The sequence below is a fragment of the Camellia sinensis genome, chromosome 3 (assembly GCF_055761805.1).
Source record: "Camellia sinensis isolate YWXY chromosome 3, ASM5576180v1, whole genome shotgun sequence".
In the NCBI taxonomy this organism is placed as follows: domain Eukaryota; kingdom Viridiplantae; phylum Streptophyta; class Magnoliopsida; order Ericales; family Theaceae; genus Camellia; species Camellia sinensis.
This window is the reverse complement of record NC_138963.1, coordinates 42,563,334-42,587,410: the sequence shown is the minus strand read 5'-3', so window position 1 is coordinate 42,587,410 and position 24,077 is coordinate 42,563,334. Positions and strand designations below refer to the sequence as shown.

The window sequence follows — 24,077 nt, the reverse complement described above, 5'->3', positions numbered from 1 at the left end:
TACTTTTGCACACCGTTAATTGGTGAGACAAACAATGCCGCTGATTGAGCGCCGTAAAATATATAATACGACTTGCTCAGCCTACCGTAGATAAGTAGAACATACCACGGCGTACATGGAATGTTGTGAAATATTTCATATAATGACCTAATTTGCTTGCCGTAGAATGTGCATTTTTTTTTTAATTCAACAAATTCTATATTTGACCTGTTTTGTAAAATGTAATATTACAAACAAGCTTCACAAAATATTAACCAACCATCAAAATATTATTTCAACCATTAAAAATAAACTATATCTATAAATTATAAACATTCAAAATTTGTCAATATATACATTCCAAACATCCAAAAGGACTATTCTTAAGTTATAAATTATCCAAAAAGTTATAAATCATCCAAAACTGTACATATATAAGTTTGTAAACATTACCCAAAACTATTCAAAAATTAAAGAAATCTATTCATCAAAGTCCTTAAAAACTAACGGCTTCTTCTGTAGAAGGCTTGTGAAGCTCTTGAGCCTTATTCTGCAATATATAACATTTATGATAAGGAACCCAAGTCAAAAAATGTAACAACAAAGGTAATACAAAAACATTGGTTCATACAGAATAATCAACTCATTCTTCACAAAATGATTAAGAAGTTGACATCTAATTTAAAATATTCCATTTCATTTCGAATGAACTATTTTTCTTTCAATTTCTACCCAAATTTCTTAATCATTGTTATCAATTGAACTAAATAGATCTAATATAAAAAAATTACAGTCAAAACTGATTGAATTGAAATTATAGAGACCCAATTATCAGAGAGCAAGACCATAGATAAAAAATAAATTAATATCTTTATGGGCCTTTATTAATTATTAGCTAGCCACAAAACAACCTAAGACTACCTAATTTTAACTAATAAATATCAGAGTTCGATGAAATGTTTTGATGAAATGGTTTACTAATTCATCATTGGTATTAGGGTTCTTCTGTCATCTTATTGTATATATCGTTCATGCCCTAAACAAATTCAATGGCGTAACTAAGAATTTCATTCAACTAGTTATCATCAATGTCATTGTATTAAATTTTTTATTTCTACAACAAAATCAACTTTCATATGATACATTGTAATTTTATATATTCCCTATAAACAAAAGTAATTCAAACTTGTCAAACTCTTCAATATATAAACAAAAGTAATTTTATATATTCCCTATAAACAAAAGTAACTAATTCAAACTCCTTTTCTTGGTTTTCTTGTTTTGAATGATTTTCAGCTCTGTTTCCAATCCTTAGTACAACATGTGCAACACCGCAAGACCAATAATGAAAGTCATTTTTCATTTGGCTTATGAGAGAGATTAAGCAAATCCCAATCTCCTTGTTAATTTCTCTGATCCGATTTTGTGCACGTAAAAGAACTGTATAATTAATAATGAAAAAGGTGTTGTGTGTGATTTTTAAGCTCAACATCTACTTATCTTTTTCCATTTCAATCTCTCTCTTTTTTACCGTCTTTGTGAAGTTATTGTTTTTCCATAGTTTTTATTCATCAAGAAATCAACAGATGTGATTAACCCTTTTTTTGGTAATTTTTACTAATTATGATAAAATTGTAATTACTTGAATTCTAACAAAATACAAACTTGAATGCTAAATAAAAATAGGTTCTAAGGCCTCGTTTGGCAAGAGGCTATTTTAGCCAATTAGCCAAAAAGTTACTAAATTAGCCAAAAAGCCAACAACCTATACCAAAAAGTCAAAGATTCTCTTTTCTCTCTACTTTTTGCACATCTTTTCGTAATTAGCCAAAAAGTCATCCCAAACATACAAGTTTTTTTTACCTACCTTTTTAGCCAATTAGCCAAAAAGTTACTAAATTAGCCTGTTTCCAAACGAGGCCTAAGGGTAGGATAAGGTATGCCAAATCTGAATGTCAACCAAATCTGAATGTCAACCATATTTATGCAACCACTAGCAGGTTTAGGAGGTCAGATCAGTAAGACAATTGAAGGACACAAGGGCTACATGGTTGCAGCCAGATCCACAACATGGGCAGTTGGCTAAAGCATTACAAGCCAAGGTAGAGCTGCAGCCAAGGCCACAGCCATGGCCATAGCTCAGAACAACTACAGCAGTTGCAGCCACAACTCAGTCCAACAGAGCAATTGCATCAGACTGCAAACACATTCAAGTTCTTCTCTGATTTTCTTTAATTTTAACATAAGGAGCAAGTGTAAAGCAACAGCCAGCAATCTTTCAATTGAATTGAATGAAATCACAACCTTTAATAACATATTAAGCTAATTCAAATAATGATTAGCAAATACACTAAGATGGTATTTTAGAGTTTCAAATAATCTAGATTCTAGAATTGTAATAAAATACCATTAAATTCTGGAAATATCAAGTACGCAACAAACAATTGAATATCAATTTTGGTGTTTGATAGGCAACCTAGTAACATACTAGATGACAACTAGATAATTATTCTGTGAAAAAGTTCAACAAACTTTAGGCAAATAAACAAAAAAGTGTACCTTGTAAACTCGAAATTGCTCGACTCCTTCCTTCTCCTAGATCGAAATAATTATTTTAGATCTTTCACATGGAGGCTTTGACAGTTGGTCAGCAGCACTCGAAATTATTTGATGTTTTGTCTTATAAAAGAAACCTAATAAGAAAAAAAATCCAGGTTTCCAAATTTAGTGTTCTTGGCTGTTCAAAACAAAAAATAAAAAATTTGTGTTCTTAACGGAAAGTTTTCCATTCCAAAACACAAGTACCAAAATGTGGATTCCTAGAAGACTTCTATTTTATTTGTTTAGCTTCAAGACATCTTTTATCTTTAGAACACCACCAAAACTATGCATGACCCAAAAAAAAAAAAAACTCAGATATCAAGATGCCATTTTACTCACCCAGTATTTCAACATCAAAACCAACATGTAACGATGATCTTATTATACACTCCCTAAGAAATTGATCTGCTCATAAGTCAAACTCTAGAATCCATGATAGTTAAGAACAAAAAATCCATATAAGACAAAATAAATATTCTTTATGGACACATGCTGAACTTACAGTCAAAACATGTCAAAAACAGTGGAAAATGTTAAGACACGTGACTTGTTTACCTAGGACCAATAAAACAGAATATCATTGGGCCATCTTTATAACAAGTCTAGACATAGAGGAAAAAACAGGGGGAAAATGATGATTTCCCAAAGGAGTAGAATATAATATACACAAAGCATGAATGATGCCAAGAAGGGAGTTCAATGAGGTAACTTAAAGCATGACATTTGTTGAAGTCTGAAGATATGGCTTTAACCAATGAAACCAAAAAGGAAAAAAGTAAGTAAAACTTATAGGAAAATGCAGACCAGTTTAAGCATTCTTAAGGAGAACTGTGTCCATGTGCATTTGTTTTTACATAAAGGTGCCTATGTGTGTCTCAAGGTGAACTTTCTGCATGTGTGCAAAACTAGGAATCATACCTTCTGCAATCTATCACCACTACCAAATGGAGAGTTCAAAGGAGACCTTCGAGTTTATGTTCGGGGACTATTAGCTTCAGATGGAATACCATCACTCCTTGATTCTGTTCTCCACTTCCGTTGATGGCCACGTGAAATTAATGCTTTTAAACCAATAAACCATTGCTCAGCTTCATCTTTATCTTTACAAATCTGCAATGAAAGTCATTTACCAAATTACAAATAGAGTAAAATATATATCTATTTGGAAACAACTCTAAAATAGCAGGAGAGAATTGGTATTTTAGGAAGATCATTGCAGCAACTGAAAATTAAGGAAATGGATATGTCAAATGAGATGCTTACCAAATCCAGTGACCTGTCGTTATATATAAGAGAGAAGGACTGGTACTCCTTCTCAGCCCGTGGATACCTTTGAAAGATCAGCTGAAAAAAATTCTGTTTAAAAAGAATTGGTATTTTATATCATTACATTTGGATTTACGCACCACCAACTACAAAAATTCTGTTTAAAAAGAAAAACAAACAAAAAATGAAAAAGTTACATTTACAATTTGATAAGCCTCACTTTCCCTCTTCCCAACTGTATCTGCCAACCTCCATTGGTAGTACCAAGAAGCTAAATGGAATGTGAGGGTCGCATAGCTGTTGGTTTGCCCCAAGTATGTATGACAAGTGTAAATGGAATGTGAACAAAATATTCATAGGAAAAAAGTATATAGACCACATTATTCATTGATGAGAAGTTACAAGTTGTTATATTTCTACTTTCTTTGCCAGACTCAATGTTAATGAGCTCTTCAAACAACTCATGTATTTCAATAGAAAGAAACCTATTCACAACAATATCATAATCCTTAACTACATTTTGCAAGTTACTCACAACCTTTCAAAGAACAAATTGGTGTATCAGTCATTCAAGCAAAAGCCATCTCTCCCAAAATGAATAGTTTGGTTTGCTAGGTGTTTGATGATCTAATAATAACATAATTTAGAAACCCATAAAAGAAGACAAAAGAATTCCATTTGAAGACTGAGGGAAGAAATTTACTATGAGGAAAGAGAGTAGAACAAGATGAACATAGCTCTACTGTTTAGCTCATCCCATTATTAAAGTAAAATAATAACATTAAAAAAGAGAAGATGCAATCTAATTTATATGAGAAAAAGAAAGTTTTCAATATGTAGATATCCATTTTAAGATCTTCAATCATTTTATCAATGCTCCAGCAGTTCATCAATCATTTTCTCAATGTTGTAGCAACTTGTCAATTTTGTTAATTCAATTTGAGTATTGCTATGCTTATCAACTGTTTTGACCATTTCCATTCAGATTTTGATGTGGCACATTCCATTATCTTTAGACATCAGTGATATGTCTATGGGACCTATTGTATTAACAGCAGTGGAGTATGTCACATCAGATATTAAATGCAATTGGTAAAAGAAAATAGTCAACAGAGCATTTTTTTTTTTTTTTGAATTTATGATGAGATGCATTTGTTTTCAGGAACACACCAATGTTTATGTTGATTTGTAACTTTTATATTATTATTAGAACTTGAAATATGTAAAGACATCTATTTCATCCCAATTCTATGACCAAAATTGCATAGAATTTACCAGTACTGTCATCAGAAGCCATAAAGCTAAAGTGATTTCAATATTTGTTGTTCTAATTTTATTGCATTTAACTATATTAGCAATTACATTGATAATGTGGAAGTTTATGTGTGTATATACCTGTGTATATGTTGCTCTAATTCTATTTCACGTATACACTTGTAGCCATGTATATACACTCAATACACTTATAACTGTGTGTATAACCCCAAGGGGTTGACGCCCTCCAAGGTTTCAGGTTCAAAACATCCCAGGTGCAAATAATTCGTTGGGACAAGACCATACAGGGCTTTGCCTTGGCTTTAATTGGGCCTCCCGGATTAGTTAGTGGGCCAGATACCATGTGTGGGAGCCGAATATTAAAAAGAATTAGAAGCATATTCCAGTCAGATACTATTCGGCTCTATCCGGCACGTTCAGGATGCCGAATAAAATGGATAGATAGGCCGAATAGTTATTGAACTATGGAGCCGAGGGAATAGAAGGATAATGAGTGAAAAGTGAGCCTTACCCCGAGGCACAGGGAACGAGTATAAATAGAGGAATAGCAGACTGAGAAAGGTATGTGAAAATTATTGTGCTTAACTTAGAATACAAGCAATCTTGAGTGGGAGACTGACTTGCCCGTCGGAGTGCTAATTCTGACACCCCCGACCGGAGTGTTCATTCTTTTTCAGGTGACTAGAAGAGAATCAAAAGCGTCCCCCAGGATCTGAAGAGTGTCCCCAAAACCACTTCTCCATAATTGGCGCCGTCTGTGGGAATACTCAAGCACATCCATGGCGGGCGTTACGGAGGACCCTCCAATAGCCACTGATGAAACCACGCAGTTAGACGATTTTACTCCAACAAACATGCATGGACCGGAGAATCCCTGCACGACGCGCTTTGAACTTCGTCTCACCTTCGACCCCAGAGCATGAGGCAATGCAAGCGATCATGGAACAAGCAAAGCAAAACGAGCAGCGGTTGGAGAACATGGTTGCTGAGAACAAGCGTCTCCGTCAGGATTTGGCCCTGGAGGTGGCAAAGTCCAAACAAGCCGTTTGCCAAGATCTGGAACGACCTCTGAAAGCAGCTGGTCGACGATCTCGAGCCCGACAACAAGACACTGATAGCGACTCTGACTCACTATCTCCAGAGCCCAAAAAGAAAGGATGACCTGCAACTTCCAGCTCCTTTGAAGAGGGCCCACGTATAAGGCATAAGCGCAGAAAAAACGACTCAGATGACGAGGACCAACATGATCCCTTTGTGCGACAGATCACAAGGGCAATCCTTCCCAAAAAGTTTAAAGCCCCGTCATTCACTCTCTATGATGGCAAGTCAGACCCCACTGATCACATCCGCCACTACAAGCAAGCCATGACATTGCATGCAGATGACGAGGCCCTCATGTGCCGAATATTTCCTAGCAGTTTAGGACCATTGGCTGTCAAGTGGTATTATAAACTAGAACCGGCTTCGATCAAAACCTTCCACCAACTACAGAAGTCCTTCAGGGCTAGATTCATCACCAACGAGGTTCAGCCGAAACAAGCCGACTCTCTCCGGGCAATGCAAATCTTGCCAGGAGAAACACTAAGAGCATATTCGTCACGATATTGGGAGTGCTTTAATCTTGTTGATGATGCTTGCAACGATTCCATGGCCATCACCGCCTTCAAAATGAGATTACACCCGGATAGCGCCCTCTGCAGTTCCTTGACTAGAAGACCCCCCAAAACAGTCTGGGGGTTGATGAAGAAAGTAGAGGAATACTGCAAAGTGAAAGATGACGCGTTGCAGGTTAAAGCGGAACACATTGCCATAAAAAACGGCCCCCCCCGAAATTGCTCAGCCAATAAGTTCTGTACCTCCTCAGAGCCCTAAACCACGACAGCGGGCTAAACGAGACAAGAAACGTGATTCTCGCTGATCAAGCGAACAATGCTCACACCGAACAAATGAGCAATTGCAAGTTGATAATAGGCGCACAAAGCGCGCCGACAAGAAATATACGGAGCTGTCAAAGCCAATCAGCTCGGTTATGTCCTAAATCCAACATCTTCCGTTCTTCAAATGGCCGTCCAAAATGGTGGGACCTCCCGACACGAGACGACGAGACAAGCGGTGTGAATTTCACAAAGATCACGGTCATGATACGGACAGCTGTTATGCTCTGAAAGACCACCTTGAGGAATTGGTGCAAGATGGTCGACTCCAGCAACATGTCTGAAAAAACGCAATCAAAACAGTTGCCCTTCGGCAAGATTCACCTCCGCTCAGCATCATTCATATGATATACGGCCTTCCAACGCCACTTGCCATACACACAATTCAGTCAGCCCCCCCAGAAGCAACGCACACCATCGAAGCAGCCCTACGAAGCTCCGAGTATTGTCTTCAACGATTCCGATCTTATCAGCGTAACACTCCCCTATAGTGACCCATTGGTCATTGAGCTACACGTGAGTCGATCTATCGTTGAGCGCGTCCTCATAGACCAAGGGAGCACTTCAGAGGTTATGTATTACGAAACCTTTATCAAACTCGGCTTCAAAGAATCAGACCTGTCTCCAGCCCCTCATCCTTAGTTCGGCTTCAACGCAAATCAAAGTACCCGTTGGGGAAAATTTCACTACCGTTCGAGCAGGCTCTCAAACAATGGATGTAGAGTTCTTGGTCATCAAGCTCCCATCGCCATATAATCGCATCATGTGTTGCGCTTCCCGACCGTACACGGCATTGAGCAAATTCGTGGTTCCCGGCAATCCGCACAAACATGTTATCTCCTTTCTGGAAAGACGCCTACGAAGTCGCAAGCCAACTCCTCCGAAGTGCCGAATCGAAACATCCTCAACAATGTCGGACAACTCCATAGCGAAAAGCCACAATAGTCTTAGGCGACACCAGCAACAACTTGCCAAGTCATATAACCAACGCGTTCAGCTGCGCCGCTACACACCGGGAGAGTGGATCCTCAATTAGGTCATAACTGAGACGACCATTATCGGAAGGATTCCTTATTGGCTCAGAAATACGTCGCGGTCCTGGAACTCAAAAACTCTGTCATTAAACCCGACTTGTAGGGAATGATCTTAGCTCTAAAAGATTCGCCACGTACACATTCCACCTTTGTAATGCAAGGATTCTTGTTGAACAGTTGTAGTCCCACCCACTGCGAAATCTAGTTGAAAGGTGCTCCGACAAAAAGCCTCCGGATTCGAAGTGCCCTCGACGCATGACGTCGTTGGGCCGATAAAGCCTCCGAATTCGGAGTGCCCTTCGTGGATATCACGACTGGCCAAAAAGCCTCCGGATTCGAAGCGCCCTCGGCGCATGATGTCGTTGGGCCGATAAAGCCTCTGGATTCGAAGCGCCCTTCGTGAATATCACGACTGGCCAAAAAGTCTCCGGATTCGAAGCCCCCATGGAGCATGATGTCGTTGGGCCGATAAAGCCTCCGGATTCGGAGCGCCCTCCGTGGATATCACGACTAGCCAAAAAGTCTCTGGATCCAGAGCCCCCTCGACGCATGACGTTTGGCCGATAAAGTCTCCAGATTCGGAACCCCCTCGGCGCATGACGTCGTTGGGCCGATAAAGCCTCCAGATTCAGAGCGCCCTTCGTGGATATCACGATTGGCCAAAAAGTCTCCGAATCCAGAGCCCCCTCGGCGCATGACGTCGTTGGGCCGATAAAGTCTCCAGATCCGAAGCCCCTTCGGCGCATGACGTCGTTGAGCCGATAAAGTCTCCAAATTCAGAGCGCGCCCTTCATAGATATCACGACTGGCCAAAAAGTCTCCGGATTCGGAGCCCCCTCGGCGCATGACGTCGTTGGGTCGGTAAAGTCTCCGGATTCAGAGCGCCCTTCGTGGATATCACGATCAGCCAAAAAATCTCCGAATTCGGAGCTGCCTTTACGAATGACGTCGCTAGGCCAATTAAGTCTTCGGATTCGGAGCCGCCTCGACGCATGACATCGCTGGGCCGATTAAGTCTCCGGATTCGGAGCGCCCCTCGTGGGTTCACGATTGGTCTCCGCATTCAGAGCCCTCTCGGCGCATGACGTCGTTGGGCCGATAAAGCCTGCAAACCAGAGCGCCCTCCAGGTTCACATCAAAGCAGGGATATGTAATTTGAGCTGACGCAACCGCATGAACAGAACAAAGCGTGCCAACACTCGAAATAAGATGCTTAACAAAAATTCACAATGAGATACAGACTTTTAAAATAAAATATTTTATTCGATTAAAACAGTAATTACAAAAACGAATCTGCGTTCGAGCATTACAATATCTATTTTCATACGGCGTCGCCTTCATTCTCACCCTTCTCAAGCTTCGAAGGCAAAAGAGGGGAAGTGGCCGTGTTGGTACAGCGACAACACCGAATCAACGCCCACTGCTCAGAGAGCGTCCGTAGCTTAAAATGCTTTGATCTGACCGCGCTTGGATCCACAATGTTCACACCGGCGAGACAATCACCCTCAAGGTAGAGAGCCTTAACACCATTGACAATGTCAAGGCCAAGATCCAGGACAAGAAAGGAATTCCCCACAAAAACAGTAAAATTCAACAATCGCGACGCTACGTCGACCTCATCCTTCCTTCGGGGTGATCTGCTTCGACGACCTGGAGGCTGACGTTTTTTCCGTTCTTTGAACGCCCCACCTCTCGCACAGGTGGGTTCTCTGCTGCGATTCATTGCAGTATTGAGCTCAGCCAAAGTTCGAGCCTCCCTTCTGCTGATGAAGAAAATTCACATTCGTTTGACCCCACGCAACAAAGTTGTTTTAAAGCGAGTCTGAACACAATAAGTGAAATTACTAGGGCAAAAAGTCCGAGGTAATTTATTTCTAATCCTGGCGGTGACCCCGAGGCGATTTCATTAATACTGAACCCCAAAAGACGGACGCCGGTAGATATTGGCCATAGCCGCTCCATATACTAATTTTTGGCTTTTTGGAGTTAAAATGGACTAATTATGACAATTATAGATGGGCTGACAGTTTCTGGATTCGAAGCCCTTGGAGCGTGACACCTTTGGGCCGATTAAGCCTCCAAATTCAGAGCCTAATCGGTGGATTGATCGTGCGTGAAACGAATGACATTTAACCAAGAATGCTCATGACAAGCCGGCATATAACCGTTCGGTATTAAATGCCTACTTAACTTAGGCCGGACAATGTTTATACAATGAAAATGTATGCAAACACGAGTGTGCCGAATGCAGGTTACAATAAAACATTTAAAATAGGACAATTTATTCAATTAGGCAATAACTACACAATTACATAGTATTTTTATTCGACCTCGCCCTCATCCTCACTCTCCTCGACTTCAAACGCGGAAAAGGGAAAATGATTACGTTGGTAGAGTGGCAGCGCCGAATCAATTCCCGACGCTCGGAGAGCATCCGTGGCTTGAGATGCCTTGATCCAACCGTGCTTAAAGCCACGATTTTCACATCGGCAAACTTCCTCAGCGAGTTTCTCTTTGGTCTTTTGAATTCCGACCAGTTGGCCGTTATGGAAACCTTTTTCATAGGCCACGCCTCTCGCAGTCTCAATCGCGAACATGCTAGCCATATTACAATCGGCGATCGCATCACTAATCAACCTTTGAGTGACCCTTTCTTCGACAACCGGGTTGGGTTGGCCCGTTGATTGCGCCCCGACAGGCTTGATTTTCCTTAGCTCACGCTCGGCCTTCTCGGCACGAGCTTCTAACTTCTGAATTCGTTCATCTCTCTGTTCTATGTCGCGGCGAACGGCGCGGAGACGCATGCCAATCTCATAAGCCGTGTACAGTCCCCTCACCGCCCCATGAACGCCTTCACGAAACACTTCGAAGTCTGGTCGACCTGCTATCGACTGCTGAACTTCGGGTGGAAAAATTTGTCGAGCAAACTCGACTGCCACATTTGGATCTCGAATGATCGAATCCGCCTCCATCATTGGTCTATTACCCACGAAGATCGCGAAACTCAATGGACGAGGAGTGGCATCGGATTCCCTTCCAGGACGGGACTGAGGAGACTTACGTTGTGACTGATTGTCCCTCCTAGGCGATCTACTTCGACGACGAGGAGATGGGTGTCTCACCCGATCCCTCAAAGTCATACCGCCCGTTCGTAAGGGTTCACCCAAGGTTTTAAAAAGCGGCCGCAACCGTTACGTAACGCCGTTACGTAACGGTTGTGGTGGTTGCCGCCACCCGTTACGGCCGCTTTTGCTGTGTAATTGAGATTCACAGGTGTATCGGCCGTAGCGGCTGCTATAGCGGTCGTAACGGTGCCGTAATGGCCGTAACGGCCTGTTACGCACTGTTACGTAACGGTTCCGAATTGCTTCTTTCGAAAAAACATGCCCAAAAAAAAAAATTTGAAAATGGGGGAAGAGAGATAGAGAGAGAAGATGGAAGAGCAAGAAATAGAGAGAGAGAAGAGGGAAGATGAAGAACATGTTATTGATTTGTTGAAGCTATAAGACCTATGCTATTGTATTCAGCTGCTATCACTCAACCATTTTGTTTGTGTGTGTCTATCTATATATTGTTTGAAAATAATAATAATAAGTGTGATCATTATCTATTTGATTTGATTAAAATATATATATATATATATATATATATTTAAGCTTTTATTTATTCTCTTACTTTTGTCATTGTTTATCTTATATATAATAATTAGTGATTGATTTTTTGTATAATATAAAGTTATTAATTATTAAAATAAAATGTAAAAAACTCAGTTTATAGTGCTTTAAAAATACGAAATATATTGGATCAAACTTTAAAATTAACAAAAATTGATCAATATTTATTTTAAAACCTAATAAAAATGATCATGGAAAAAAAATGTGCGTATCGGTAAGTTTTTTTCAAATTGTGCGAAAAATAAAAAAATTCACGGTTCCGATTACCGCAACCGTTACGCTACGGCCTTTACACCCCGCAACCGCAACTGCGTCACCGCCACCGTTACAGCGACCGCAACCGCTTTTCAGAACCTTGGGTTCACCGCTTCGATTCATAACACCTCCCAGCTCAGCTAGTGTCTTCCTTTCACCTCTGCTATTGAAGAAAAGCTTATTTGACATTCACACTTGTTTAATCTTTCCTCAAAGAACGGGACTGAGATGCTCACTGAGCGCATAAATAGGACCCTCGTTCACGAAGTACACGCCTATTTATTCCCTACAAGAGCAGCATCTCCGAGGCTGTCTCATTAATATTGAAGCGCCAAGGGCAGATTAATCAATCTATACAGCTCGAGTGCCCCAACCGTTCCACGCGTCGATTATTCCGTACAATATTCATTACGTGACAATCGCCGTTCTACGTTCACGAACCAGTTGGGGCAAGGGCAGATTAATCAATCTATACGGCTTGAGTGCCCCAGCCGTTCCATGAATCGATTTGCCTGAACAGTAATAAATTTATTCTATTTATGATTAAGTCAGATCTCGACGTTCTACGTTCATGAACCAGCTGGGGCTAGGGCAGATTAATCAATCTATACGGCTTGAGTGCCCTAGCTGTTCCATGAATCGATTTGTCTAAACAGTAATGAATTTATTCTATTTATGATTAAGTCAGATCTCGACGTTCTGCGTTCATGAACCAGCTGGGGCAAGGGCAAATTAGTCAATCAATACGGCTCAAGCGCCCTAGCCGTTCCACGAATCGATTTATCTGAACAGTAGTCATGAATTCATTCTATTTATGATTAGATCAGATCCCTAATTTCAATCAGTTGTTAAGTCTGTCGTCTCACGCAAGCTTGACATTTGGTTCTAACTGCTGATTCTCCTAACTATACACTCATACAGCAGACAATACGAGAAATAATTTGAGAGCATATAAAATTTTCATCCATAAACTGGGCGCTGGCAGTGGACATTTTACATATGAAAACTAAAAAACGTACATTGAAATTGAAATTGAATATACTTAATAAAAGTAGAATGTCTCCCAGATCAATCCTCAGGATCAGACTCAAATGGCTCAACATCCACTTGCTTGTATGGAATTGGCACGGCCAATGTAACTCCAACGGCAGCAAGAGCTTTGAGCCACCCATGTTTGAATCCCCGATTCTCGAATTTGGGGATCTCGTCTACATATTCCTTGAAGGCGGCGCTCCTTCCAGCCTCAAGGGCCGTAGAAACTTCAGATTTGGCTTTTTCCTTGGCCGCTTTCAACTCCTTTAACTTGGCCTCTGCCTTGGCAAGCGCCTCCTTGGCTAACTCGAGTGATTCCTCGCTCGCGTTCGCCCTATCCTCGGCTTTGGATCTAAGCTTGTCAGCAGTCTGAGCCCTCTCATTTTCTGCTTCGGCTCGAGCATTTTCCATTGCGGCTATCATCGCCTCGAATTCGGCCCTGCTCCTTTCACCTTCAGCTTCAGACTTCAAGCGGCCAATTCTTTCAATGGCATCATGCTGACAGCGGCCTAGTTCGGCTATTCTTCCAACCGTCTTCAAAACAGGTTAGGATCATCACACCAAGGAATATCATATGCAAACCAAACCAAACGAGTAAAAAAGTGAAAATCGTACACATACCAGAAGGGCCCGACTGGGCAGCGAACGCTATAGCCGCCAAATCCGACTCCTCTTGAAAGGTGGCCTTGTCAGCCGATAGTGAAACTGAGGCGGCCAAGCTCAACGCTACAGCCAGATCCTTCATGGCGGATGCGTCAACAAAGATTGGCGTGTTTTTGATCTTTGGTTGAACAACAAAAGGAAACACGACATCGGACTCCTCTAAACGAGGCCGTTTGCCAGCAGGGCTATCCTCCTAGCCAACATCTCCCTCGGCGTTACGTTTTTCGCCCCGCTCTTTCGGAACTAGTTGTTCTTCCGTAATCTGCTGTTCGGCCTCCTTCTCCGTCTCATCCACAACAACTTGAGTCGTTTCCCTTCAGTAATGGGTTGTAAAGACTCAACCGGGGCAAGCTCAGAACGAGCGGCCTCCGCCTTTTTTCGAGCGGCCATTCGCTCGGCATTTCTCTTTCTCGCCATCTGCATGAGATTTTCCCCAGCCATGCCTTCAGAAAAATCCCCGAGTAGATCCCCCAAGTCTGTAAAAATATCTCCGAAGGAAAACTCTACCCGACCCGAAGTGGACGGTGAGTCAGGCTTGTTACGACCGGCAGCCTCAAACGCTCACCTCTGGGCTTCGTCGACCTCTTCGGCCTCGGCAGCGAACTCCCTGATTGATTTGGCGACTACCTCGATCACCGACTCTAAGTTTTGCTCCGAATCAGGAGTTTCGAGACCAATTTGCCTAAGAGACTTGAAACTAGGGAAGACAAGAGCCGTATGGTGTTGTTCGCCGGTTGGGATCAGAATGTTGTCTGCGGCCGAGAACGTAGTATAGGTAGGCTCATACCGCTGAAGAATGTGGGCGGCTCTACCTTGTTTCTGTACGTTTGGACAGCCAAAGTACTTTAGTGCAGTCTTAATTTCCGCAAGGACTGTGTCGTCAGCCGAGGTCAGAACCTTCTTCAACTTATTGCCTGCAAAAATAGAGGATTAGATTTGGAAAAGGAACCGAATAAAAGAAGGGTCAACAAACAAGGAGTTACACGGCAACCTGGTTCACCCCTCCGTCTGGGAATAGGGTCTAGGCGATCTTCGCCTTCGCCGAATTCCCAGTTGCCTCGGACATTGGCCATTACATCGTCAACTCGTTTGCCAGAGCTGGCAAGCATCGTTACCAGATGATGGTCAGTGTCCTTGGCCCTGAGAAAGTAACGACCAAGCCGACCGGAGGATTTGGCTAAAGCGTAGCAGTGCCGAATCGCCGGAATGCCAAGGTTGATCCTGAGGCGCCGGTTCAACTCTACAATTCCCATCACGATTCAAAAGAAATTCACATTAGGTTGCGAGGGAATCAGACCCCAATGTCGGAGGACGGCCCTAAGAAATGGATGTAGGGGAAAGCGAACTACGCCCTCCGTAATGGATAGAAGAGGAAAGACGATTATATTTCGGTCGTCCCTCTCCATATCAGGGGAATTGTCCGTTAGTAGAGATAAATAAACATTATCAGGAATGGAGAAATGTCTCCGGAACCCAGAAATTCGATCCTCGGAGAGGAGGTCATTCAAATGCTTAGCCATTTTAGTGAGGACTCAAGGATATTCTAAATCAAAAAATAAATACGGAAAGTAGGATTGCAAAGAGAAGAGAAGAAGACTTACAAAAGGCAAAGAAAACAAGGAGAAGACGGATAGGAGTTGCAAAAAACGCCAGAGAATAAATACCGATTGGCAGTTCGAAAGGTTCGAAATATTCGAAAAAGCATGTATTCGACAGGACTTAAGCTTCAGATCATAATAAATGCAAGAGAAGCACGAATGAGGCGGGAAAGCGTTATAATGACCAAAAAGCGTATACGCGTCCCGACAAGCATCGGGAAGAGGATTAACCGCCGAATTTTAGTCTCCCCAGATTAGAAGCCAACCACACCGACTAGATAATGCTAGTGGGGTGTTTGGGGGACAATTGTGGGAGCCGAATATTAAAAAGAATTAGAAGCATATTCCAGTCAGATACTATTCGGCTCTATCCGGTACGTTCAGGATGCCGAATAAAATGGATAGATAGGCCGAACAGTTATTGAACTATGGAGCCGAGGGAATAGAAGGATAATGAGTGAAAAGTGGGCCTTGCCCCGAGGCACAGGGAACGAGTATAAATAGAGGAATAGCAGACTGAAAAAGGTATGTGAAAATTATTGTGCTTAACTTAGAATACAAACAATCTTGAGTGGGAGACTGACTTGCCCGTCGGAGTGCTAATTTCTGCAACCCCAACCGGAGTGTTCATTCTTTTTCAGGTGACTAGAAGAGGATCAAAAGCGTCCCCCAGGATCTGAAGAGTATCCCCAAAACCACTTCTCCACACCATGTTATCAAACAAACAAACCAAAATAATATATATACACTTGTGTATATATGTGTATGTGTATATGTATCTACACATGTATATGAAAATATATCTATATGCATGTGATATGTGTTCCATGAGGGATCAAAGAATAACCATGTAGAAATCAAAAGTCAAAAGAAAACCAAAAACAGTTACTGGGGGAAAAAAAAAAAAAAAAAAAAAAATTCCACTAACTTATTTTAGCAGATAATAAACAGGGGAAGTTGTCTAAAGCGTTAAGGCCTAGATTAACAGATAATAAATAGAGTAAACAGAAGATTCAAAGGCTTCATAGAATTTTTGATTTATTATATAAAAGGAATACAATCCACCAGAAGAGAAATTTAAATTAATGTTCCAAGGGAATCAGTGTTCTTGGTAAGATATCATCTTCAAACATTAAATTGATGTGCCGCAGTTAGTACACTAAATTGGAGCAATTGAACACAAATTATGGATGACATGCAGGTTCCAAGAACATTAAGATGAAAAACAAAACTAACAAGTGTCTTCATGATTTTCTAAACATGGATAGGCAAATGACCAGCTAGTAACTTTTATTACCACCCAATGGCTTGAAATCCTGATAGATTCACTATTGTAAAAATTAAATTGAACAAAAATAATAAATTCAACAGTTTATGGGACTAGTAAATTTGTTTCAATAGTAGTATATTAAAAATAGGATTGAAACCAAATTTTAAAAAGGAAAATACTTAACCCTCAATATTGAGATAAAAACTTCCCACCCTCAATTCTACAAGAAAAAATAAACATCCCTAACATTCAGAAAGGCTCAGGGCTCAGAAAATTACAAATGATTTACTCCAGCTGCCAAAATATAATACAATACGGGCCAGGTATGGGCCCATTACTCTATCATGAACACACTGGTCCAATGACTCTTCAACAGTAAAATGAACCCTTTTTTTTTTTTACTTAAACAAACTATAGAAATAAATAATCAAAGAGATAAGGGAAACAGAAATAAGTTCAACTAGTGATAATAATGCAGACCCCACCCATGCCAAGCCAAAAGCACCCATGTGCTTGAGGTTTGAAAAGAACTACTCATATGTCACTTAAGACTAAGTGTTTCAGACCTTCAAAGTAATTAATAATTAACACATGTAAGACTATATAATAATGAAGCAAATAGCTTCACAATTTGACATAAAGCAGTTCAGTTTGGAATAGCACTTACTACATTTCTGCAATTTATTTCCATACTACACTACATTTCAAAAAATGGGGAAGACAATACAAATTTTGTAATTAATTAAGCTACCTAGTACTGATAGTATACATTATAAATGTCAGTCCACTAGCATACAACCGGTCAGTTGTTTAGATTGATCTGAAAATAAGTGAGAGATTATGTGTTTCGGTCTGCCAATAGCAAGCTGCCAATAACTAAAAGCTGAAAGCTTTAACTTTGGTAGCCATGGCTTCAGAGCACATTATTTTTCATCTTTGAACCACTGCTCCAATTATGAAGCGGGACCCTAATAATCATTTATAATTTTGCACTTTAAAAAGACAACACACCAAATGCATTTGATCATGCTTATGTGAAAGCAATGAGAAACATTTTTCCACTAGGAAATGATTTAATCACCAAGATTCCTGCAAAAAGTCTGTAATACACATGCATATATGATCTTCTTAATATATATATATACACACACTTCAGTAAAACGATTTTCTAATAATTAGTCATTTTATAAACTAGGGTCAAGCAAAAAGCCAAAGAAAAATCTTGAAACTGATATAACAATACAATATTATCTTTAATTATCAAAAAATAAATAAAACTTGAAATAGATCAGTATATACAGAGGAGCAAACAAGAACCAGAATCTTCCAACCTTTCAATTCTTTAACACCCAAATTTAAAGCCATTTCTTCAAGGACAAACAATTTTCACATGAGTTCCATTCCAAATACTAACCCATAGATAATCTCTCCCAAAGCACACAAAAATCCCCTCTTAAATAATCAAGATATATCACAAAGGGAAATAATTTTCATTTAGATTAAAGAAAAGTAACACCATGATGCGGGAGACACAAATATATATTTTTCAAACATAAAAAAACATGAAAAACATAAAAAAGAAGTTCGAATAAATCAACAACTCTAAGACACTAACACTCAAGGTTTTAAAAAGCGGCCGCAACCGTTACGTAACGCCGTTACGTAACGGTTGTGGTGGTTGCCGCCACCCGTTACGGCCGCTTTTGCTGTGTGATTGAGATTCACAGGTGTATCGGCCGTAGCGGCTGCTATAGCGGTCGTAACGGTGCCGTAATGGCCGTAACGGCCTGTTACGCACTGTTACATAACGGTTCCGAATTGCTTCTTTCGAAAAAACATGCCCAAAAAAAAAAAACTGAAAATGGGGGAAGAGAGATAGAGAGAGAAGATGGAAGAGCAAGAAATAGAGAGAGAGAAGAGGGAAGATGAAGAACATGTTATTGATTTGTTGAAGCTATAAGACCTATGCTATTGTATTCAGCTGCTATCACTCAACCATTTTGTTTGTGTGTGTCTATCTATATATTGTTTGAAAATAATAATAATAAGTGTGGTCATTATCTATTTGATTTGATTAAAATATATATATATATATATATATTTAAGCTTTTATTTATTCTCTTAATTTTGTCATTGTTTATCTTATATATAATAGTTAGTGATTGATTTTTTGTATAATATAAAGTTATTAATTATTAAAATAAAATGTAAAAAACTCAGTTTATAGTGCTTTAAAAATACGAAATATATTGGATCAAACTTTAAAATTTATAAAAATTGATCAATATTTATTTTAAAACCTAATAAAAATGATCATGGAAAAAAAATGTGCGTATCGGTAAGTTTTTTTCAAATTGTGCGAAAAATAAAAAAATTCACAGTTCCGATTACCGCAACCGTTACGCTACGGCCTTTACACCCCGCAACCGCAACTGCGTCACCGCCACCATTACGGCGACCGCAACCGCTTTTCAGAACCTTGCTAACACTAGAAAGTAAAAATGAAAACACAAACAACCACATAATTATTAGGTTCTCGAATGCTATTCTAAAAGAACCAATCCACCTGGGAAAGAAAGAGTAAAATGGAAATGGTTGTCTAAGCAACATAAACAGAGGGCATCAACTTAATCAAGAGTAGTTATCTTAGGAGTAAAAGTTCCTGCCTCCAAACAATCCAAAACAAAGTAGAGCATATTATAGTTTCTTTTCTTACCCAACTTTTTCTCAGCAGCCAAACAGTGTGTGAAAGCACTTTGCCTCAGGCTAAACAGAGATAAATGAAAACAAGAAAAAGGAAACAAGAAGTATAAATATATTCAAAACTCCAATTTCCAATTTCCACCCAAGTATTTGCAGAAGGGGGACCTAATTGATAAACATGGATTTCAAAAACTAAACCCACAAAAGGATCCTACATCTTTCCGTACACTCCAAAACAATGGAAAAATAAGATTTGGTTTCATTTCCCTGCATTTTCTTAGCAACCAAACAAAGCAGGAAAGAAGGCTCTAAATTAAAGACCAACTTAAAAAACTATAGTCCTAACACCAAACTATTAAAACCAAATTAAAAACCCACTCTCCTTTCTCAAACCATAGAAAAATTTTCCCATGCAAATATAAAAATATATATGAATTTTAATTGTTTATCTTTTTTACAATTTCCCACAACCAAACAGGCATAAAATTGACCTTTACAATGCCATTTTCCATAGTATAAAGAACGAAGAAAGCCCATTTTCACACCAAAAAAAAAAATCTCCAAAACATAGGTTCAAAAATGTTTATTTCGTCCTTTTTCCACATTTTCTTAGCAACCAAACAGTGCAAAGAAAACCATTTTTGGGGAAAAGTAACTGTGACCAAAGAATGATGCTTTTAACAATTTTTTTTTTTATTAAAAAAAACAATTAAATGAGAAACCCACCTCTCTATACCTTCAAATTCCAACACAATTTCTCCAAACGAAGTTTCAACACCACCCACATCAACATTTTTGTTTTCTTGATTCTCTTCCTCTTTAACCCCACCCTCTTTGTTCTTCAAACAATCAATCAATACCGACCTACCAGACCCAGAATTCAAAGAACCCACCCTCAATCTAGAACTCAAATTAGGGTTAGGGTTAGGGTTAAGGTTTTGCAAACAAGTCTCTTCAGAAGCAGAGATAAGTTAGGGAAATGATAACAATAGCATATATATATATATATAGAAGATGTAGAAGCAAAGACAGACCAGGTTATTGGAGAATCGATCGGAGCGAGAATACGGAGGTGGATCCCGACGAACCTCGCCAGGCTCGTAATCGCTGTCACAACCAGCTTCGCCGCGCCGCCGCTGCCGCTGTCCGACGGCCGTACCACCAGCTCCACTGCCGCTGTTGTAATCAGCATCGTCTGATCCTTCTCCCTCGCCACCGAATAGAGAAACCCTTCGAACAGTTGATGATTACAATCAGTCAAAAGCCAAATAAGCCAAATAGTTGAGGTATATATTGTTTTTCTTTTTCTTTTTTTTTCTTTTCTTATTTGGGGTTGAATTGGCAGCAGAAAATTTGGCCTTGGCGCCTATTTTTTTAACATACAGGACATGATTGTGCGTCGTAAAAAGATAATATTTTTAACGATAAGTATTGTATATGTCGTAGAAAGTGTAAAACGTTTAACAATAGGTATTTTGTGCGCCGTGAAAAGTATAATATTTTTCACGACTGACGTATATGTGTCGTATATAGTTGATGTAATAACGGCATGCCATATGCATATCATAGAAAGTTTTATTATTTACGACAAACATTGCAAGCCGTAAAAAAATCATCGTTACTACCATTCACGGCCTACACAATAGACACGCCGTGGTTGAAAAAGTATTTACGACGTGCAAAAAAAACAAGTCGTAAAAGTGAGAAACTACGGCGTGCATTTATTGTATGTCGTTGATGTGGTGCCGTAAAAAGTTAATTTTGTTATAGCGAATTAATTAGTTTGTGTAACTTGTTATTCAATTTCATTTGTTGTAATTAATTAGCTTAGAATAAGTTAGTTACTTAGATTCAAAATTAGTTTGTAATAATTAATTAGCTTAAAATAGTTAATTAGTTGTGTTTGTAATAATTAGTTTAGCTTAGTGTAGTTTACCTTATTTATTCGGACCCTTCTTCGCGAGGGCACAATGTTGTAATAAGCGTGCGTGTGTGTGTGCATGTCTTCCAATCCCACTTCTTTCTCTTTTTTACTTAACCGCTTTCGATGGTTAGATTAGGGACACGTTTCAATTAGCATACCTTATGCTTGCATGCGTGCATCATTCGTTTGTCTTGCATGCACCGGGCTCGGTGCATCATTCAAACTGCTTCGTAATTTCAATACACTTCTTTGAATACATTTTTCAAAACATGTTATCAAATCGTTGCATTCATATGCCATCTTAGATAGCCGAGCCTATTTAGTTGCATATTGCATATGTTGCATTAGGCTTTTTTTTTTTTTTTTTTGTATAGTTAGGACCATGCATTGTTTCTAACTAGCTTTTGTTTTGACTCGGAGTAAACTGTAAGTTTTACGCTTTAGCATACTTGCATGAGTGTGAGTGTTGTCATGTTTCGCATGCTTTCCATGAGGCTGTTTGCTTAAGTGCTTAACTGCTTGAATGCCTGTGGATGAAGGCTTTGTTGCTTGAATTGGAACAATTCGATGATTGTGAGTTTTACTCCCACTTTGCGAAGTGGCAAAATCATGTTTTTAAGCCCACTTGAGGGTGGCAAATCCGCCCTTTAGCCCACTGTAGACGTCCCCGAACGCCCCGGGAGGGATGATTCTCGTTCTGTTCATTTGGGGTTCACTACAGTTCGGACTCTCAAATTGTCACGGTTCTAAATCTGAACCAAAGAGTCCAAATCCGGCAAATCGTTTTGAGAAAACAGATTTTTTTTAGAAAAGAAGTACCAAACATGGACTGCTTTGCCAGATACAGAGTCGCCACCTAAATGTTTTATTTTGGAAAAATTTAGGAAACCCTGACTCGTTTGCCTAAGGCCACGTGTCCGTCATCACCAAAGTTGCCTCGGCTCGGGACCTTGGGTACGATTGGGGAAGGTCACTTCGTGAGCACCCCCGCTCGCCCGATCAAAGATCGGCCTCTACTAACCATGATATCGAGTTTTGAAAACATTATGTGTTCTTATTCCGGTTATTAGCCTAGATTTACTATGTGATGCGCACAGCATACAAGTATAGACTGGATCGCCTGAATTGGAACAAAACATTTCATGTTTGTTTGTTTGAAAATGGTTTGATGGTGCTACTCGCAAGTAGGCTAAGACGTGGATTTGCCACCCTCGGGTGGGCTTAGAAAACATGATTTTGCCACTATCTAGTGGGCTTAAAACTCACAGTTGATGAATTGTTCCAATCCAAATAACCCAACCTTCACCCACAGACATTCAAGCAGTTATATCACATAAGCATATAGCCTCATGGTAAGCATGCTATTCATGGCAATCACTCACACGCATGCAATGATGCTAAAGCATAAAAACTTACCGAGTACTCCAAGCCAAAACAGAAACTATGTTAGAAATCCATGCATGATCCTAACTATACGGAAATGCCTAATGCAACACATGCAAAAATACAACTAATATAGGCTCGGCTATTCTAAACATGGCATATGAAATGCTACAGCTAACATGTATTCAACTTGGATTTGAAAATACAATGCAGTTAGTATGATGCGCTGAGCCCGGTGCATGCAAAACAGATAAATGAATGCAAACATGCTATCATACTGTATGCTAATTGAAACATGCCCTAATCTAACCATCATAAGCGGGTAAATAAAAGGGAGAAAGACGTGGGGTTGGAAGACATACATCACACACACGCACACTTATCACAGTTGTGCCCTCGCGTAGAGGGTCCGAATAAATAATATACAGTCCCGAATGAATAATTACAGTCCAAATAATTACAAAACCCTAATTAATTAACAAATTAAACTAGGAAGCAATAAATTGGCATGCAAGCCAGGGACTGCCTCAAATCTGCTCCGGATGATGAATGATGCATGCTCGGGTTGCCTGGTGCGGAGAATCCCTCACGATGCCTCGGTTTGCCTCTGTTTGCAATTGTTCTTGGAATGCGTGTCAGGCTCCGGAAGGTTGCTGATTTCTGATTTGCTGCAACAGAGAGCAACAAAAGGGCATGGCAAAGTATTTTCACATATGTATGCTTGACTACTCTTTAGGGAGTGTAATCCTCAATCCTCGTGCCACCAATCACGCATATCGATGCATGATGGCCGAGGAGTCGAATTGCACGACTCAATATGAAATGAATGCACATATAAACACAACAAGACCTAAACTCCATCATGGATAATCCGGAGTGTCGATGACTGGGAATTGAGACACGTTCCGTCACTCGAAGTACGAAACGTCCCTCGTCTCCCGTGCTCGGGCTAACTCCTATTCCAAACACAATGCGATATGCATGACATGCATGAATGCAACTAATATACAACCTAGCATGCACAATGCTAAGGAATGGCACACACGATGCACGAGGTAACATGGCATACACAATGCGCTAACATGCAACCTAGCATACACAATGCTATGAAATGAAATGGCATACACAATGCACGATGGACTTACATCAACATGAGTGGACCTCAGCCACACTCACATTAGTAGCCATGAGATGAAAATGAGACACTCAAAATGCGTGCACACGTGCACGCAAACCGAGGACCAAGTCTAAGGCATAAATGCCACTCTAACAAGGCATGGCAAGGCACGAAATATGGCACACAAACATGCAAGTTTCAGCACTGAAATGTGATGCAAAATGAACCCGAAACATGGAAACATGGCACCCGATGCATGGAATGGCCCCGAAACACAAAACTAGGCATATGCATTGGCCTATAGCTATACAAAGCATGCATTATTTGATCATGAAGCATGAAGACAGATTCAAGGTAGTCCCAAAACAT

General features: G+C 40.0%; 1 long non-coding RNA gene across 1 annotated transcript; it reads right to left on the bottom strand.

Moving 5' to 3' along the window:
• Positions 1-333: 333 nt before the first annotated feature.
• Positions 334-20,624, bottom strand: LOC145822500 (uncharacterized). Its single transcript, XR_014363822.1, has 5 exons — positions 20,319-20,624; positions 3,844-3,936; positions 3,499-3,690; positions 2,539-2,672; positions 334-529 (listed from the first exon to the last, which is right to left on the bottom strand). It is a non-coding gene; the product is annotated as an uncharacterized LOC145822500 (long non-coding RNA).
• Positions 20,625-24,077: the final 3,453 nt, after the last annotated feature.